At 35.6% G+C, this 21,624-nt stretch overlaps 1 non-coding gene and 1 pseudogene across 1 annotated transcript; one reads left to right on the top strand and one right to left on the bottom strand.

The window, feature by feature from the left end:
• Window positions 1–4,465: 4,465 nt before the first annotated feature.
• On the bottom strand, window positions 4,466–4,569 carry LOC114047423. The gene has a single exon (XR_003569609.1). It is a non-coding gene; the product is annotated as a U6 spliceosomal RNA (small nuclear RNA).
• A 1,233-nt stretch (window positions 4,570–5,802) lies between these two features.
• On the top strand, window positions 5,803–8,472 carry LOC114046973 (annotated as a pseudogene).
• Window positions 8,473–21,624: the final 13,152 nt, after the last annotated feature.

Genomic DNA, 21,624 nt, shown 5'->3' with positions numbered 1-21,624 from the left:
CTTCTCTTGAGTGTTGTATTTGAAAGTCAAATTTTCTATTCAGCTCTGGTCTTTTCATCAAAAATGCTTGAAAATCCTCTATTTCATTAAATATCCATTTTTCCCTCTGAAGGATTATACTCAGTTTTGCAGGATAGGTGATTCTTTCTTATAGTTCTAGCTCCTTTGCCCTCTGGAATATGACATTCCAAGCCCTCAGATCCTTTAATGTAAAACTTCTAATTCTTGTGTTATCCTGACTGTGGCTCCACAAAATTTTCTTTTTCTTTCTGGCTGCTTGCAAACTTATTTATTTATTTATTTATTTTGATCGGGAGCTCTGAAATTTGGATATAATATTCTTGGGAGTTTTCACTTGGGGATTTCTTTCTGGAAGTGATTGACTTCAGGAATAATTCATAAATTACTTCTCCTTAATCTATTTCCAGGTCCCTTTTTTCTCCCAGTGAGATATTTCACATTTTCTTCTACTTTTTTATTCTTTTAATTCTGTTTTATTGTCTCATTTTAAGTTTTTATTTAATATTTTATTTTTCTCAGTTGCATGTAAAAAACATTTGTTTCCAAAACTTTGAGTTCCAAATTCTCTCCCTTCCTTTCTCCCTATCTCCCCACATTAAGAAGGCAAGTAGTCTGATATAGCTTATATATGTGTAGTCATGCATAACATATCCATCATAGACATGTGAAAGAAAACACAGATGAAAAACCTCAAGAAAGATTTTTTTTTTAAAGTATGCTGCAATCTGCATTCAGACACTATCAGTTCTTTCTCTGGGAATGGGTAGCATTTGTCATCATAAATCTTTCAGAGTTATCTTGGATCATTGTGTTGCTGAGAATAGCTAAGTCATTCAGGGTTGATCATCTTCCAATCTGGCTGTTACTTTGTACACAGTTCATTTCACTTTGCAACAGCCCATGCAAGTCTTTCCAGGTTTTCTAAGAGCATCCTGCTCATCATATCTTATCTTACAATTGTATTCTATCATAATCACATACCACAACTTCTTCAGCCATTACCCAATTGATAAGCTCCCCTCAATTTATCATTATTTATACCCAGAAAAGAACTGCTATAAAAGCTTTTGTACATATAGGTCCCTTTTCTTTTTTTTATCTCTTTTGAGATACAATCTTAGTAATATGGGTAGGCATGGTTTCATAGCCCTTTGGGCATAGTTCCAAATTGCTCTACAGAATGATTGAATCATTTCACAATTCCATCAGCAGTGCATTAAAGTCTCATTTTCCCACATTCTCTCCTGTATTTGTCATTTACATTTTCTGTTCTATTAGCCAATCTAATAGGTATGAGGTAGTACCTCAGGATTGTTTCAATTTGCATTTCTCCAATCAATAGTGAATTAGAGTATTTATTCATATGGCTATAGATAGCTTTGATTACTTCATCTGAAAACTGTTCATATCTTTTGATCATTGATCAATTGGGGAATTGTTCTTATTTTTTTATAAATTTGCCTCAGTTCTCTACATGTTTGAGAAATAAGGCTTTTATCAGAGAAATTTGCTTCATTTTTTCATAATTACTATTGCTAATTGTAATTCCCTCCATCCCATCCCCCCATTTATCCTATAATCTCTCTCCTTTCACCCTGTCTCTCTTTAAAAGTGTTTTGCTTTTGATAGTCCCCTCCCCCAATTTGCCCTCCCTTCTGTCACCTCTACCTTCTCTGCTAATTTTCTTTAGGGTATGATGGATTTCTATAGGAAATTGAGTGTATTCCCTCTTTGAGCCAATTCTGCTGAGAATAAGTTTCACTCACACCCCCTCACATTTCCCCTCTTATCCTCCATTATAAAAGCTTTTTTCTTGCCTCTTTTATGTGAGATAATTTACTACATTCTACCTTTCCCTTTCTTTTTCTCCCGGTATATTCCTCTCTCACCCCTTAATATTATTTTTAGAAATCATCCCTTTTTATTCAACTTATACCTGGGTCCTCTGTCCATATGCACTCTCTATAACTACCCTAATGATGAGAAAGCTCTCATGAGTTACAAATATCATTTTCTCATGTAAGAATATGAACAGTTTAACCTTAGTAAGTCCCTTATGATTTCCCTTTCTTTTTTATCTTCTTATGTTTCTCTTGAGTCTTGTATTTGAAAGTCAAATTTTCTATTCATCTCTGGACTTTTCATCAAGAATGCTTGAAAATCCTTTATCTCATTGACAATTCATTTTTCCCCTCATGGGTTATACTTAGTTTTGCTGGGTAGGTGATTCTTGGTTGTAATCCTAGTACTTTGCTCTCTGGAATATCATATTCCAAGCCTTCTTTTCCTTTAATGTATAAGCTGATAAATCTTGTGTTATCCTGACTGTGGCTCCATAATACTTGAATTATTTCTTTCTGGCTGCTTATAATATTTTCTCCTTGACCTGGAAATTCAGAAATTTGGCTATAATATTCCTAAGAGTTTTCATTTTGGAATCTCTCTCAGGACATGATCATTGGATTCTTTCAATTTCTATTTTACCTCTGGTTCTAGAATATCAGGGCAATTTTCCTTGATAATTTCTTGAAAGATGATGTTTAGGTTCTGTTTTTGATCTTGGCTTTCAGGAAGTGCAATAAATTTTAAATAATCTCTCCTAGATTTATTTTCCAGGTTAGTTGTTTTTCCACTGAGATATTTCACATTGTCTTCTATTTTTTAATTCTTTTGATTTTGTTTTATAATTTCTTGATTTCTCATAAAGTCATGAGCTTCCATTTTGCTCCATTCTAATTTTTAAGGAAATTTTTTTTTTCAATGAGCCTTTGGATCTTTTTTCCCCACTTACCTAATTCAGCTTTTTAAGGCATTTTTCTCCTCATTGCTTTTTGGATCTCTTTTACCATTCAGCCTATTCTATTTTTTAAGGTGTTATTTTTTTCAGTTCTTTTTTTTGTATCTCCTTTACCAAGTTGTTGACTCATTTTTCATGATTTTTTTTGCATCACTCTCATTTCTCTTCCTTATTTTTCCTCTATTTCTCTTTCTTACTTTTCAAAATCATTTTTGAAACCAATATTAGAAGGAAAATAGAAAATTGGTAAAGAATTTTTACAACCAGTGTCTCTGATAAGAGTCTCATTTCTAAAATATATAGAGAATTAAGTCAAATTTATAAGAATACAAGTCATTCCCCAAGTGATAAATGGTCAAAGGATATGAACAGGCAGTTTTCAGATGAAGAAATTAAAATCATCTATAGTCATATGAAAAAATGTTTTAAATCACTATTGATTTAGTAAATCAATTTAAATTTAAAAATGATAGGGAAAAATTTAAAACTCAAAAGTTTATGGAAGTGATTGTTGATAAATCAAAATAAATTAATAATAAAACAAATTCTTTTTGAGCTCTTTCATGGCCTAAGACAAATTTATATTTTTCTTTCTTTTTTTTTTTAAGATTCATTAATTTATTTATTTTTAGCTTTCAACAATCGCATCCACAAGATTTTGAGTTCCAAATTTTCTCCTCATCTTGTCCCTCCCCAACCCCAAAACAGCATGCATTCTGAATACCTTTTCCCCTAATCTGCCCTCCCTTCTATACCCCCCAACACTTCTCTTATACCCTTCCCCTTCTGTTTTACTGTAAGGCAAGATAGATTTCTATACAACATTACCTGTATATCTTATTTCCCAGTTGCATAAGAAAAAAAAAAGTTAACATTTGTTTTTAAAACTGGGTTCCAAATTTTCTCCCTTCCTCCTTCCCCACCCACTCTCATTGAGAAGTTAAGCAACTCAATACAGGTTATACTTGTGTAGTCATGCAAAACACTTCCATAGTAGTCATGCTGTGGAAAACTAAATATATTTCCCTTCATCCTATCCCACCCCCCTATTTATTCTATTCTCTCTTTTGACCTGTTCCTCCTCAGAAGTGTTTGCTTCTGATTACTCCCTCTCCAGCTTTGCTATTGTCAGGTCTGCACTGCAATAGCCTGTGCTGGGCTGTGCTCCTTTCTCATCCTGGTGTAACAGAGCTTTCTTGCTGACCTTCCAAGTTGTCTTGGGCTAGAAATTTGTTTCATTCCTCTTTATGGTCTCTGCTGCTCTAGAATTTGTTTAGAGTAATTTTAAAGGTATTTGGAGGAGTTTAGGAGAGAACTCAGGTGAGTCCCTGACTTTTTCATCTTGGCTCAGCCTCCCTGTTTTATTGTTTCTTGGTGTCTAATGTATTCATCAGCTTCCCCTTGCACAATTCTACTTTTTTTCATTTTTTGGTGAGGCTGAATTTTTTTTTCTTTTATCAATTTTACTTATTTTTTTTTAGTTTTCACCATTCACTTTTATAAGATTTTGAGTTCTAAATTCCTCCTTCTTTCTATTCCCCCTACCCAAGACAGCATGCAATCTGATATAGACTATACTTGTATAATCATATTAAAAATATTTCCACATTTGTTATGTTGTGAAAGAAGAATCAGAACAAAAAGGAAAAAAATGTGTAATGCTTCACAAGTTTGCATATCATCTTTGCACAGGCGCCATGCTAATCTCTATATCATTTAAATTTTAGTACATGTGCTGCTGAGGCAAGCACTCAATTCAATCCTTTTCTTCAGTAGATTTTTGTTCCTCTTTTGCCACATAGCCAATTTGCTTTTAAAAGTGTTATTTTTTCAATATTTTTTGTGCTTCCTTTACCAAATTGTTTACTGCATTTTTATATTTTTCTTGAAATATTAGCATTTCTTTTCTCTCTCTCTTTCTTTCCCTCTCTCTCTCTCCCCCTCTCTTTCTCTTCTCTGTCTAAATCTTTTTGTAGCTCTTCTAGGATTTATTTGGACCTGTAACTGATTCACATTTTTCTTTGAATTTTGCATGTAACTGTTTTGACATTTTCATTTTCTTCTGACTTTATGTCTTGATCTTCCCTGTCACCATAGAAATTTTCTACAGTCAGATTCTCTTTTTTTTTCTTGTTTACTTGTTTTTCAAGCCTATTTCTTGATTTTTTACTTTATATTAAAGTTGGGATCTGCTTCTGGGTAGAGAAGCACTGTCCCAAGCTTCAGCTTTTTCATGGTTCTATAAGCTTTCATTTCTTCTGATGTCATATGATATAAGGATAAGTGTGTTCACTGCTCTCTTCACCTGTCCTCTGGTCTGTGAGTGGCATTCTTCTCTAATCTAGAACTGTGATCAGGGCCCCTGCCACCCCTGTGGCAAAAAGACACTATGCTAGTGCTCCTCTTTGCCCAAGGACTGCTACCTGGAACTGTGAATGAATGAAACAGGATCCTGCACCTAATGCCTGCAAAGGACCCTTTATAATCTCCTTTTGACTAGTTGTTTTGCTTCTTTATCCTTGGTGCACTGAGAACTCCTAACACTACTGCTGTTACTGATACAACCATTTCCAAGGTTTGTTGCTGTTGGCTTATTGGGGCAAGGTTTTCACTGAATTGTGTTCCAGGCCCAACCACCACCCAAATGAGACAGACCTTTCCTGTCAGTCTCTGTTGTGTTGACAACACAAGGTTCCAGGTCACAGTCCCTGGGCAAGGATTAGGAGTAGCAAAAGTGGAGAACCTGATTTAGAGTTCTAGGAAAATGAAGAGAGCTCATGGTCATTTACAGACAGAAATATAATCATGAGACCATAGAATGAAACTCTCCTTAGATTGTACCACCTTGGAATAACTGCAAACTTACAGATTCCCAGAACTAGCTCTGAAAACAGTAGCAGGAAAAACAAAAACATGAAGCTTGGAAAAGTGCCCCCTCTATGCTAGAAAGAGAGCCCAAGTTTAACATAAAGTTAAAAGTCTACATGAAGTTAAAAGGTGAAAATGAGCAAAGAAGAAAAAAAACAACCTGAACATAGAAAATTTATATGGTGACAAGGAAGATCAAGACTTAGAGTCAGAAGAAGATAAGCATGTCAAAACATACATAGATGCATGCAAAGATTCAAAGAAAAATGTGTATTGGTACTGGCCCAAAAGGTATCCATGGAAGTGCCCCCCTAAAAAAATTAAAATTAAAAAGAGAGAGCTAGAGGAAAAATGTGAAAAGAAATGAGAGGGATGCAAGAAAATCATGAAAAAACAGCAAACGTCAAACTTAATTAGAGATATGCAAATTAAAAAAAAACTCTAAAATACCACCTCACATCTGTCAGACTGGCTAATATGACAGAAAAGGAAAATGAAAAATGTTGGAGGGGATGGAGACAATATTGCACTGTTGGTTGAGTTGTGAAATGATTAAACCATTCTGGAGAAGAATTGGGAACTATTCCCAAAGGATTTTATAACTGTGAATATCTCTTGATGCAATAATAGCACTATTTACTAGATCTTTATTGCAAAGAGATAAAAAAGGAAGGGGACCTATATGTACAAAAATATTTATAGCAGATCTTGTGGTGGCAAAGAATTTGAAATAGGGGGATGCCATTCAATTGGGGAACTTTTAAACAATTTGCGATATATGATTTCAACAGAATACTATTGTTCTATAAGAAATGAAGAGCAGGATGCTCTTCAAAAAACCTAGAAAGTCTTATATGAATTGATGCAAAGTGAAGTGAACAGAAGCAGAATATTTTACACATCAAAATCAATATTATATAATGATCAACTGTGAATGACTTAGATGTTCTCAGAAATACAAGATTTAGGGCTGCGATGAGAGGTCACATGTGGCCTCGAGGCCACAGGTTCCCCACCTCTGATCTCGGACAATTCTTAAGGCCTATGGTAAAAAGTGCTATCCAGCACCAAAGAAATTCTGAATGCAGATTGAAGCAGACTTTTTCTGACTTTATTTTTCTTGGTGGTTTCTTTTTGGGGGGGGAGGCGGTGGATGTCTATTTTTTTTTCAACATGGCTAATATGGACATATGTTTTGCATGACTAAACAAGTACAACCTATATAAAATTGCTTGCCTTCACAATGATGTGGGAGTGGAGTGAGGGAGAGAGTGAGAGAGGGAGATAATTCGGAACTCAAAATATTTTTATTAGTTTATTTTGATTTATCAACAATCACTTCCATAAGCTTTTGAGTTTTAAATTTTTCTCCCCCTTCCCTCACACTTTTCCAAGATGGCTCACAATCTGATATAGGCTACACATATGCATTCCTATTAAATATATTTTCACATTAGTCATGTTATAAGGAACAATTAGAATCAATAGGAAGAACCACCAGAAAGAGGAAACAAAACAAAACAGAAGAAAAAAAATTGCAAATAGGATACTTTGATCTGCATTCAAACTCCACAGTTCTTTCTTTGGATGTGGATAGCATTTCCATCATGAGACCTTTGGAAATGAATTAGATCCTTGCATTGCTGAGAAGGGTTAAGTCTATCAATATTGGTCATCACACAGCATGGTTGTTACCGTGTACAACATTTTCCTGGTTCTGCTCATTTCATTCAGCATCAGACCATGCAAGTCTTTCCAGGTTTTTCTGCAGTTTGACTGCTTGTCACTTTTTATAGCACAATAATATTCCATTACATTCATATACCACAACTTGTTCAGCCATTCTCCAATTGATGGGCATTCCCTTAATTTCCAATTCTTTGCCACTACAAAGAGAGCTGTTATAAATATTTTTGTACATGTGGGTCCTTTTCCCATTTGTATGATCTCTTTGGGATATAGCCCTGGAAGTGTAATTGCTGGTTCAGAGGGTATGCACATTTTTATAGCCCTTTGCGCATAGTTCTAAATTGCTCTCCAAAATGGTTGGATCATTTCACAACTCTACTAAGAATGCATTAGTGTTCCAATTTTCCCACATCTCCTCCAACATATATAATTTTCCTGTTTTGTCATGTTGGCCAATCTGATAGGTGTGATGTGGTACCTCTGAGTTGTTTTGATCAATAGTGATTTACTACCTTCCAGTGCTCTCCTGACCCAATGCCCTGGAGCTGCCCATCATGTACCAGCGCCTAGGCTTGGACTACGGGGAGCGTGTGTTGCCCTCTATCGTGAATGAAGTGCTCAAGAGTGTTGTGGTCAAGTTTAACGCCTCCCAGCTTATCACGCAGCGGGCCCAGGTGTCCTTGTTGATCCGGCGGAGCTGACAGAACGGGCCAAGGTCTTTAGCCTCATTGTGGACGATGTTGCCATCGCAGAGCTGATCTTTAGCAGAGAGCACACCGACGAGGTGGAGGCCAAACAAGTGACTCAGCAGGAGGCCTAGAGGGCTCAGTTTCTGTTGGAAAAGGCAAAACAAGAGCAGCGGCTGAAGATCGTGCAAGCGGAGGGTGAAGCTGAGGCTCCCAAGATGCTTGGGGAAGCTCTGAGCAAAAACCCCAGCTACATAAAACTTCGTAAGATCCAGACTGCCCAGAACATCTCCAAAACCATCGCCACATCTCAGAACCGCATCTATCTCACTGCTGACAACTTCGTGCTGAACTTGCAGGATGAAAGCTTCACTCGGGGAAGTGACAGCCTCATCAAGGGCAAGAAATAGAAACCTCTTTCTGACCTCAAGAGAAAACTGATCTCTTCATCCCTGAGTTAGTCTTGGATGAGCCGGCAGATGGGTCCACCTCCCTCACCCCATCATCACGTGACTTTCCTCCACCACCTCTTCCCCAACTCGTTGGATAAATGAAGACTGACAGATGTTCTTTTCCCTAATCCCCCTTCCCATATTTTGCTGGGGGTCTGGGGTATAAGGACTGTATGATTTCTCAGTGATTTCCTCTCTAGCTGGTTTCCCTCCAAGGCTGGGAGGAGATAGCAGTTATCCTAGGAATTCTCAATAAATTTTTGTTACTTAAGTGGAAAAAAATAGTGATTTAGATAATTTTTATATGACTATGGATGGTTTCAATTTCTTTTCCTGAAAACTGCCTGTTCATGTCCTTTGACTATTTATCAATTGGAATGACTTGTATTCTTAATAATTTGACTTGGTCATGAATTCTTCTGTTCTCCACAAATCTGATAGGTGAGCTATTCCTTACTCTCCCAGTTTGCTTATAGTATCAGCCTTTATATCTAAATCATGGACCCATTTTGACTTTATTTTGGTATATGGTGTGAGATTTTGATCTATGCCTAGTTTCTACCATGCTGTTTTCCAGTTTTCCCAGCAGTTTTTGTCAAAGAGTGGGTTCTTATCCCAGAAGCTGGGGTCTTTGGGGTCATTAAATCTACTATAATGTACTATAGACATTGACTACTGTTTTTTGCATAACTAACCTATTCCACTGATCCACCAGTCTATTACTTAGCCAGTAGCAAGTAGTTTTGATGACTGCTGCTTTATAATACAATTTAACGTCTGGTAGAACTAGGCCACCTTCCCCTGCATTTCTTTTCATTAGTTCCCTTGATATTCTGGATCTTTTGTTAATCCAAATGAATCTTGTTATTATTTTTTCTAGCTCTGCAAAATGATTTTTTGGTAGTTTGATTGGTATGGCACTGAATAAGTAAATTAGTTTAGGTAGAATTGTCATTTTTATTATATTAGCTCAGTCTACCTATGAACAACTGATGTTTTTGCAATTATTTAGATCTGACTTTATTTGTGTGGAAAGTGTTTTGCAATTATGTTCATATAGTTACTGGGTTTGTTAAGGTAGGTAGACTCCTAAATATTTTATAAATGTCTACAGTAACTTTAAATGGAATTTCTCTTTCTATCTCTTACTGTTGGGTTTTGTTGGTAATACATAGAAATGACAATGATTTCTGTGGGTTTATTTTATAGCCCGCAACTTTACTAAAGTTGTTTATTATTTCAAGTAGCTTTTTACTTGATTCTCTAGGATTCTCTAAGTATATCATCATATCATCTGCAGAGTGATAGCTTTGTTTCTTCTTTGCCTATTCTAATACCTTCAGTTTCTTTTTCTTCTCTTATTCCTGAAGCTATCATTTCCAGTACGATATTGAACAATAGTGGTGACAATGGACATCCTTGTTTCACCTCAGATCTTATTGGAAATGCTTCTAGCTTATCCCCATTACATATGCTGCTTGTTGAAGATTTTAGGTAAATGCTACTTCTTATTTTAAGAAAGACTCAATTTATTCTTATGCTCTCTTCTGTTTTTAATAGGAGTGGGTGTTCTATTTGGTCAAAAGCTTTTTCTGCATCTATTGAGATGATCATGTGGTTTCTGTTAGTTTTGGTGTTGATATCATCAATTATGCTGATAGTTTTCCTATTATTGAACCAGCCCTGCATTTCTGGTATAAATCCTACCTGGTCAGAGTGTATTATTTTTGTGATAAGTTGCTGTCATCTATCTGCAAATATTTTATTTAAAATTTTTGCATTTATATTCATTAGGGAAATTGGTTTATAATTTTTTCTCTATTTTGATACTTCCCAGATTAGGTAACAGCACCATATTTGTATCATAAAAAGAATTTGGTAAAATTTCTTCTTCACCTATTTTCACAAATAGTCAATATGGTATTGGAATTAATTGTTCTTTAAATATTTGATAGAATTGCTGGTAAATCCATCTGGCCCTGGAGATGTTTTCCTAGGGCATTCATCAAAGGTTTGTTCAATTTCTTTTTCTGAGATGGGGTTATTTAAGTATTTTACTTCCTCTTCTGTTAATCTGGTCAACTTATGTTCTTATAAATATTCATCCATTTCACTAAGATTGTCAAATTTATCGGCATACAGTTGGGCAAAATACTTCTTAATTATTTTTTCTTAATTTCCTCTTCCTTACTGGTGGATTCACACTTTTCATTTTTGATACTGGTAATTTGGTTTTCTTCTTTCTTTTTTTAATTAAATTAACCAAATGTTTATCTATTTTATTGTTTTTTTTTTCACAAAACCAGCTCTTAGTTTTATTTATTAGTTCAATAACTTTCTTAATTTCAATTTTCTTAATTTCTCCTTTGGTTTTCAGTATTTCTAATTTGGTGCTCAACTGAGGATTTTTAATTTCTTCTTTTTCTAGTTTTTTTTTTTAGGTGTATGCACAATTCATTGATTCCCTCTTTCTCTATTTTATTCATGTAAGCATTTAGAGATATAAATCTTCCCCTAAGAACTGCTTTCACTGCATCCCAAAAGTTTTGGTATGTTGTCTCATTATTGTCATTCTTTTGAATGAAGTTATTGATTGTTTCTATGATTTATTGTTTGACCCATTCATTTTTTAGGATTAGATTATTTAGTTTCCAATTATTTTTTAGTGTATCTTTCCATGGCCCTTTATTACATATAATTTTTTATTGCATTATGATCTGAAAAGGATGCCTTTAATATTTCTGCCTTTTTGCATTGAATTGTAAAGTTTTTATGCCATAGCATATAGTCAATTTTTGTATGTGCCATGTACCACTTAGAAAAAAAAAAGTATATTCCATTTCTATTCAATTGTCTCCAGATGTTTACCATACCTCACTTTTCTAAAATTGTATTCACCTCTTTAACATCTTTCTTGTTTATTTTGTGGTTAGATTTATCTAGATCAGACAGGGTGAGGTTGAGGTCCCCCACTAATATAGTTTTGCTGTCTATTTCTTCCTATAACTCCCTGAACTTCTGATCTAAGAATTTAGATGCTATACCATTTGGTCCATATATGTTTAGTAATGATCTTACTTCATTGTCTATGGTGCCTTTTAGCAGGATGTAATTTCCTTCCTTATCTCTTTTGATAAGATCTATTTTTGCTTTTACTTTGTCTGAGATCAGAATTGCTACCCTTGGTTTATTTTTTCCTTTTTTACTTCAGCAGAAGCATAATATATTCTACTTCAGCCTTTTACCCTTACCCTGTGTGTGTCCCTCTGTTTCAAATGTGTTTCCTGTAAACATCATATTGTAGGATTATGGTTTTAAATCCATTCTGCTTTCCACTTCTGTTTTATGGGAGAGTTCATCTCATTCACATTCACAGTTATGAGTACTATCTGTGTCTTTCTCTCCATCCTATTTCCCCCATTTATGCTTTTCTTTCTCCTTTCTTCCTTTCCCTCCTCACTAGTGTTTTGCTTTTGGTGACTGCTTCCCTCAGTCTTGCCTGCCTTCTATTAGCCCCCTCCCTTTTCTTCCTCTTTACCCTTACTACTTCTTCCCTTCTTCTATACACCCTCCCTTTTCTTTCCCCATTTCCTTCTTACTGCCTATAGGGCAAGTTAGATTTCTATACCTAACTGATTATGTTATTCCCTCCTTGAGCCAAATCTGATGAGAGTAAGGTTCAAACAATATTCATCTCCCTCCTTTCTTTCCCTCTACTGTAATATTTTGTGTGCCTTTTCCTGTAATGTAATTTCCCTTGTCTGCCTCCTCCTGTCCTTTTCTCTCAGTACATTTTCTTAGATCAGATTAATCCACTTTAATTTTAATTAATTAATATAATTAATTCACATTAATATCCATTTAACCCATTTGATTAGATTTTTTTCCATCATTACATCACAAATTGTACCCACCCCCTCTATGTATACCCCTTTAAAGTGGTGTAATAACAACACAGTTCTCAAGAGTTACATGTGTCATCTTCCCTTGTAAGAATGTAAATAGTTTGCCCTTTTTGATTACATGTTTTTTTTTAATGTCCATTTACCTTTTTCTATCTCTTTTAAGTCTTGTATTTGAAGGTCAAATTTTCTGTTGAGCTCTGGTCTTTTTATCAGGAAGGTTTGGAAGTCCCCTATTTCATTGAATATTCATCCCCCAAAAGATTATGCTCATTTTTGCTGGGCAGTTAATCTTTGGTTGTAATTCAAGCTCCTTTGCCTTACGGAATATCATATTCTATGCCCTAAGGATCTTTTAATGTAGAAACTGCAAGGTTCTGTGTAATCCTGACTGTGGTTCCATGATATTTAAATTGTTTCTTTCTGCTTGCTTGCAGTATTTTCTCTTTCACCTGGTAATTTTATCATTTGGCTATTATATTCCTTGACATTTTCAATTTGGGATCTCTTTTAGGAGGTGATCAGTAGATTCTTTCTATGGTTCTTTTACCCCCTGGTTCTAGGACTTTGGGTCAGTTTTCCTTGTTGATTTCCTGAAAGATGCTGTCCAGGTTCTTTTTTTCATCATGATTTTCAGGTAGACATATATACATACAGACATATACATACATATATACATATATATATATACACACATATATATACATATATATATATATGTAATTGTCTCTCCTGGATCTATTTTCCAGGTCAGATGTTTTACCAATGAGTTATTTTATGTTTTCTTCTATTTTTTTTCATTCTTTTGTTTCTGCTTGTCTGATTCTTCCTCTCTCATAGAGTCATTAGCTTCCATTTGCCCAATTCTAATTTTTAATATATTATTTTCTTCTATTAGATTTTGTACTTCCTTTTCCATTTGGCCCATTTTATTTTTAAGGAATTCTTCTCCTCTGTGAGTTTTTGTGTCTCCTTTTCTATTTGACCAATTCTGCTTTTTAAGGAGTTGTTTTCTTCAGTGTACTTTTTTTTTCCAGTTGGCCAATTGTATTTTTTAAGAACTTGTTTTCTATAGTTAATTTTTGTCCTTCCTTTTCCAAGTTATTGACTGTCTCTTGCATACCTCCTATTTTTTTTCCCAATTTTTCTTCTACTTCTCTTATTTGACTTTTAAAATCCTTCTTGAGCTCTTCCAAGGAGCCTTTTGGGGCTTCAGACCAGTTCATATGCCCTTTTGAGGTTCCAGATGTGGGTTTGTGGACGATGTTGTCCTCTTCAGATTTTCTGCCTTGATCTTCACTGTTCCCATAATAAGAATCTATAGTATGTTTCTTTTTTTTTTTCTCATGGTGTTTGCTTATTTCCTGGCCTTGCTGGTGAGCAGGGAGCTGACCCAAGCTTCTTTTGTTGGGAGCCTGGGCCTGGTCACTGGCATTGTGTGCCAGGGCCTCAGGTGCTAGCACTTGGAGGTTGTAGGTTTCAGGCAGGTTACCTGGTGTTGGGTTGGGATCAGCAATACTGGAACTCCAGGGGTAGGATTGGGTAGTCTGGCCCCTGGAGGTTGCCTACTTACCTGGGCCTTTCCTTTCCCTCCTTTCACTTTCTTTGGCTCCTTTTAGATGTTTCACTAATGTAGGATATTTCTCTGCCTGGGGCTTTCCCCCTTGGAGCACTTCCCAGAGTTTTGCTGAGGCACTGGGAGACTTGACTGCTGTAGAACACTGAGGCACGTGGTGATTTTCTGAGTTGGTTTCCACTGGTTCCCCTGCCCATACTAAGGCACTTGGTGGTTCTGGTGTTGGTGATTGCCTGCTCCATTACCTGGGGTTTAGGATCTCCCCCTGGCATGCTGAAGTGGGGCTTTCTGCTAACTTGCTGGGTTGCCTCCCATTCTGTACTGCTTCCCTTCCCCCAGGGCAAGAGGGGCCTTCCCTATTAATCCCTCAAGCTAGCTGGGTTACCAGACGGCTGCTCCCTGTCTTTCTTCTATTTCAGCTGTTACATGGTTTGTCCTGGGGTGATATTTTATACGCCTGTAGAGGTTAATAAAGGATGGTAAGAGCGAATTATTTCTTATTCCATCATCTTGGCTCCCAGAAATGAAATTCCCCTGCTCATCATTTCTTATAGCTCAATAGTATTCCATTACATTCATATACCACACTATTTCCCCAACTGATGGGCATTCCCTTAATTTTCAGTTCTTTGCCACCACAGAAAGAGTACACAAATAAAGCCAATGCAATCAAGATTAGAAGGAAAGTAGAAAATTGGGAAAGAATTTTTACAACCACTGTCTTGGATAAGGGTCTGTTTTCTAAAATATATAGAGAATAAAGTCAAATTCATAAGAATGCAAATCATTCCCCAATTAATAAATGATCAAAGGATATGAACAGGCAATTCTCAGATGAAGACATTAAAGCCATGTATATTCATGTGAAAAAAAATGCTTTAAATCACTATTGATTAGAGAAATGCAAATAAAAACAACTCTGGGGTACCATATCACAACTATCAGATTTGCTAACATGACAAAAAAGGAAAATAATAAATGTTGGAGATGTGGGAAAATTGGAACATTAATACATTGTTGGTAGAGTTGTGAACCAACCATTTTAGAGAGCAATTTGGAACTATGCCCAAAGGGCTATAAAATATGCATACCCGTTGACCCAGCAATAGCACTACTAGGGCTGTATCCCAAAGAAATCACACAAATGAGAAAAAAACCCACATGGAGCTCAAAATTTTAAAGGAAATAGTTTAAAAATTGCTTTTCCATGTAATTGGAAAATAAAATAATAAAAATCCCCAAAGTGAGGACACCTTTTACCTCTTAAAGCATCTGACTCCATTTAACCAAAGTACTAATTATCAAGAATATATTTCCTTATTCACTTCAGTTCAATGATATAGGACATTAACATCTTTTGGGATCTGAAATGATTGTAGAGAATGAGAGAGAACTAGAAAAGGGGAAATGTACACTACTCCATTTTTCCTAGTCTGCACTATGTTCTTTGAAAATAATTAAATTTTTAATTTTCCTTTGCTTCCTTTTTTTCTACTCTCTACACTGACACCATGACCATTCTCAATTTCCGTAGCACTTGTCCTGCAGTTATGGTATCCTACTTAGAATGTTTTCTCAGAGAAGATTGTCTCCTAGTACTCAATTTCCTCCAGGAGTAATGTATTATAATGTCTCAGTCTCTTAGTGCCCACATATCTACTCTTCATGGAAGTGTTCTTTAGTAGGTCTGTTTTTTTTTCCTCTATTTTATTTATTTTGGATATAGATATACAAATATACGTTTACACACATGTGCATGTGTATACAAATTTTCTTTTTCTACCATTCTTTTTAGTTTAAAATCCTTTGGGTTAAATTTACGAAAAGGCTGATAAGAATCTACACACACACACACACACACACACACACACACACACACATTCTTATTAGTTTTTTTTTTTAAGCAACCTACAACCTTGGCCAGGACCCTGTTATTCCTGTAATTTAAGCCATCATACAGAAGTGCAAATACCATTCTTATACAAGGTATTATTATCAAAAGCTATTGACTTACTTAATGTTGAAAACATCATCTTTGACAAAATTAGCTTTCATTTCTTCCCTGACTTCACCAGTTTTGTCAAAGCTGTCTAGATTCTTTCTGACTATATCATTTCTATCCACATGCATCCCTGGAATTGAAGAGAAGGAATCTGTTTGGAGAATGGGGACCATAAGCTCATAGATAGATAACTAGGAAGGACCTTAGAAGTCATGTAAATCAACTCTCTCATTTAACATGTGAGTCATTTTAAGGAACTTGCCCAAAATCACACCATCTTGGGACATTTCTGTTATATCTTGAGTACGTGTCCCAGGAAGACAACAAATTTCTTTTTGTTGTTGTTTTAATTTATTTTTAGTTTTCAACATTCACTTTCATAAGCTTTTGAGTTTTAAATTTTCTCCCCCTCCCTCCCTGCTTTCCTCCCCAAAACTGTGCAATCTGACATAAACTCTTCATATAAATTCCTATTAAACATATTTTCACATTAGTCATGTTTTAAGGAAGAATTAGAATCAGTAGGAGGAACCACCAGAAAGAGGAAACAAAACAAAACAGAGGAAAAATAAAAGAACAAATAGTATACTTTGATCTGCATTCAAACTCCATAGTTCTTTCTCTGGATTTGGATAACATTTTCCATCATGAGACTTTTGGGGTTGTCTTAGGTCCTTGCATTGCTGAGAAGAGCTAAGTCTATCAAAGTTAGTCATCACACAATGTGGATGTTACTGTGTACAACATTCTCCTGGTCCTGCTCACTTCCCTCAGCATCAGTCCATACAAGTCTTTCCAGGTTTTTCTGAAGTCCACTTGCTCATCATTTCTTATAGAACAATAGTATTCCATTACATTCGTATACCACAACTTGTTCAGCCATTCTCCAGTTCATGGGCATCCCCTCAATTTCCAGTTCTTTGCTACACAGAAAGAGCTGCTATAAATATTTTTGTACATGTTGGTCCTTTTCCATTTTTATGATCTCTTTGGGATACAGACCTAGAAGTGCTATTGCTGGGTCAAAGGTTATGCACATTTTATAGCCCTTTGGGTGTTGTTTCAAATTGCCATACAAAAAGGGACAACAGATTTCTCTACTATAATTCTATGTCAAGAAATAACCGAGTACCCCAAAGGAAGAAGTCACCAACCACCATCACCCTTCTCTTTTTCCCTCTGAGCCTTATGTATATGTCATCTGACAGATTTTGAGGACCCTTACTTGTTAGAGAGATATGTTTACTTGTTAGAGAGATCGTTAACACTTCCTACCAGCCTATTTGGTAGTGTGACTGGCTTTTTTTTTTCTGCCTAACTCTTCATGGATCAAAGGATTTCTTCAGTTTTGGTCAAGTGTTGAAGATACCATTAACAGAAATACCTGGAGTGAAGTCTTGTTTCTGTAACTCTAACTGTGACCATTCATGTGCTTGATATATTCTTCCCCAGGGTTCTCTCCCATCCAAAGTTCCAGTGTGTAGCTGGTACACAGATACTAGGTCATTAGGATTTATTTTGGATCAAAAATTATGTTTAGAGCTATATATACTTCCTTGACTTAGGAATATTACACATTTGCTCAGTGACCGTATCCTGGATTTTATTTCAGTGTTCATTAATTCATGCTAAAACATCAATGTGTGCCCATTATTTCTATACTAAAACATTCTTCAGACACACCCACCTTTCTGACCTCCCTTCCAGATCTCATTGCAGCATGGAACTCATCAAAACTCAACTTTTCCACCATCTTTACAGATGATACTGATTTTTCCATGCCTTTGAGCCATGCATAGATGCAACTACAAAACTTTCTCTAAGGAATGACTTCCTTGGCCCTACCCCAGGTAACAATTCCACTTTTCTCTTGCCTTATTGGTTCCTGAACTTTCCATTTGGAGTAGATGGTGAAAAAATTATGAAGGTCTTGGCTTTCTTGGTCACTTCTGCTCTTTGTTCTCTCTCTCTCTCTCTCTCTCTCTCTCTCTCTCTCTCTCTCTCTGTCTCTCTCTCTCTGTCTGTCTGTCTCTCTCTCTCCATGAACATATGTATGTATATATGTGTGTATGTATGTATGTATGTATACATACATATCCACACATAATACTTATATACATACAATTAACCTTACTCTATTGAAAGGTAGTAGATTGTCTCAGTAGAAAAACATTTTGATTTTAAATTTTACCCCCTCCCATTTTTCCAAGTGAAAGAGGAAGGCTACTCAGACATTTTAGTGGGCTTACTCTCCTTTCTGCATTTAATAATAAAGTGTCACTAGTTTACGAATAGTGATGGCTTTTGTATCTATTTTGCATCCCTTTGCATTCAACTAATCAGACCATTGCCTGAGTGATGGCTTGGGAAGACTGCCATTTAGAGGCAATTTTGTAGTTGTGTAAAAAAGAGCATGAGTTCAGAGGTAGAAAAGAAAAGCATCAGTATGAGACATAAAAGACATTCAGAAAAAAATAAAAATTGTTTTGGAGTAGACTTCTCCAAATCTTTCCAAGTTCTGCAATCACATTTTATTGAAAGATAAAATGTAGAACATGAGAATCAGGAAGACCTTAGAACACAGAATTTCCAGGCCAGAAGAAATGTTAGAGCACAGAATTCCAACCTGAATGGAGCCTTAAGCTCTAGAATATCAGGGCTGGAAGGAATCCTAGACAATTTCTAAGGTCAACTGATAACTTCAATGCAATCACTTCATCTTCAACAAATAATTCCTCCTGGATTATAAGAATAGGATCCAGAATGGCGGTTACCCTCTTTGATTCATCCACTTTTGGAAGGATAAAATTATCATTTAGGCAAGCCAGGAAATTATTAACTGCTCTGCTTTTGGCAAAAAGAGAGCTCCAACAGATGTCCAAATAATTGAAGTCCCTCATCATTACCATAGCATGACTCCCTGCCAGGCTTGTGATCTATTTTGCAGACTCCTCATCTATCTCCTCTTTCTGTCCAGGTGGTCTGATGTTTACTTTGATGACAATATCACATCTGTTTCTACTTTCATTTATCTACATCCAAATGTTCCTTCTATAGTTCCTGGATTTCCTTATATTAGTATTTCTTTTTATATTAAATGCTACTCTGTGTACATTTCTATCAATTCTCCTCAGTTTGTTATTGTGTTCCAGAGCCTTAGCCAAGTAAGGGGTTTCATGCCACCAAATCCCACTGATATTTGTAATGGCAAATTTGACCCCCTTGCACTAGGAATCTTAGTTCACCTTGTTGTTATCTATTTTTATTGAGCAGCAGTCCTTCATTTTATAAATCAATAAACTGAGGCCCAAAATGGAGAAATTGATTTGCTCAAAATATAAAGACAGATTTTTTGTTCTGATCAGTTGAAACAGTCACATTGTCATTCAAATATTTTGACCATAAATCATAATGTACCACTATCCTATTTACATTCACCTGTGTTTTTCTCTGCTCACAATATCACTTTTTTACTGTCCATCATGTTATGAGGATGAAAAGACACAAGGGCTATTAAGCACACAAAGTTATTTTAGGATGAGAGGGCAGAAGGTGAAATGATTTTAAAAAGAAAAAGAAAAGAAAATGTGAAACAGCAAAAAATAAAAATACTTTAAAGCACCTAAAACTGTGTAATTAACCTGGTTAACCCTCTGCCCCCTTTATTTTCAAGGTAAACAGATTAGAAGGATTATAGTCACTCACATACATACATACACACAGACACACACAGACACACACACACACACACTCATTCACTAGTGGTTGAGACCTACATGAATGAGAATAAGATTTACAGCTGAAATGCAGGGCTGCTGTGCATGAAGTTTAGACTGTGAATTATTAAGTTTAAACTGCCCAATGATACTGTCACAATCCCTTCTAATTTCAATCCTAGACAAAAGTAATTATTGATAATAAACTAGCAATATGGGCAGACAATTTTCATTCATGTGATGGGGGGCAGGGTTCTTCCAGGGAAAAATAGTAATAGTTATAAGAATATAGAGAATACAGTCCCTTATCGTTATGTGGAAAGACATACATATATATCTAGTAAGACTTTCTCCAGACAAATCCATGGTTCTTGCACAAATGTAAGCTATATAGAGATATGAGAGGGATTGATTCTGACCCTAAAAGAAAAGGATAATTAAAATTGTGTGCAAGTAGGAACTAATTCTACTGATATGTTTGATGCTCTGACTCAGTAAAAGAAACTTTCTAATCTGTACAAAATTATAAGTACCTTCTAGTGGGTTTCATTTTTTGTTGTTGTTTGCTTCTTTTTCTACTGAGTTTATAACAAATATAAGTCTCCCAGGAGACAGTGTTGTACAGTAGAAAGCATGAAAACTTTGGAGTTGGAGGATGTGGGTTCAAATACCAGTTCTGATGTTTACTACCTGTGTGACCTTAGAAAAGTCACTTAACCTGTATGGACATCTGTTTCTTGATTCATAAATGAAAAAGTTGAACCAGATAGCTAAGGAGGGTCCTAGCTCTGCGATATTGACATTTTATTTCCTAATTCCCTTTCAAAGTATATATATATTTATGTAAATATTCACATATATATGCATGTATATGTTCTATATGCATGCATGTATGTACCCATGGATAGAAAGATATATATGCACATGAACATTCATATGCTTATTTAGGAAAATATGCTTATTTATGAATGAACAGTCATGTGTTTATATATTCAGAATCCTACTAATAGATGATGAAAGCAGTCATCTTCAATGGTCATCATGGAGGCAGCAACCTCTGAGTTCCTAATCAACTTTGAAAGATAGGTGTGTCTAGCCCTCTGCATTCAGACAAGTCAATGTCTCAATCAAACAGATCATGTTGTTATCTATTCTTTCTTATAAAGACTTCTGCTATTGAGGAATACAAATTAGTTAACTATTCCATTTTATATCTTCCTAAAGTGTAGTGCAAAGTAGAAAAATCAGGAGTTGGGAGTTAGAAGCTTTATATATAAATCTTAAATCTACCACTTCTTAATTGTGACATTAGACAAGTAAAATCACCTCTTGACTCCTCAGTTTGCTCATCTATAAAATGAGGTGTTTGGACTAAATGATTTTGAATGTCCTCTCTAAATCCACTTTAAATGTCCTCTTAAAAATCTTATAATGTTATGCAGTTTTTCCTTTTGTCCATCTGAAATCTTTTTGTCTTTCATTCAAATCCCTTTCCTTGTTCAATTTGCCTGGATGCACCATATAAGTGTTCATCACATCCTCATTAAGATCTTTCATGTGCTTAGAAAATAAAATCAGATTTTCACCCCAAGCCCCTCCACCTTGACCTTCTCTTCTTGACTTTTCTGACTGTTAATATAATTATTAATTGGCATATATAAGCAGCATTTCTGAATGGACTGAAGAATTTGTGAATCACTGATTAGTCACCGTACTTGGGGACTTGCCAGGCTTTGAGCAGAGTATTATTTATTCTAGTTTTTAAAATGGTAGGCCTCCTTTTAGAGGCCTTTTGAATTACAAGAAAGAGAAGAGCATAGAACTTGGAATCAGATGGTTTAAGTTGAAATCTGAACTCTCTCATTCACTACCTGAGTTACCTGGATCAAGTCCCTTCATTTCTCTGAGACTCAAT

Source organism: Vombatus ursinus, unplaced genomic scaffold (genome assembly GCF_900497805.2).
Source record: "Vombatus ursinus unplaced genomic scaffold, bare-nosed wombat genome assembly UNPS02014786.1, whole genome shotgun sequence".
Lineage (NCBI taxonomy): Eukaryota > Metazoa > Chordata > Mammalia > Diprotodontia > Vombatidae > Vombatus > Vombatus ursinus.
Note: the sequence above shows the minus strand (reverse complement) of the source record. Positions and strands in the feature narration are given on the sequence as shown.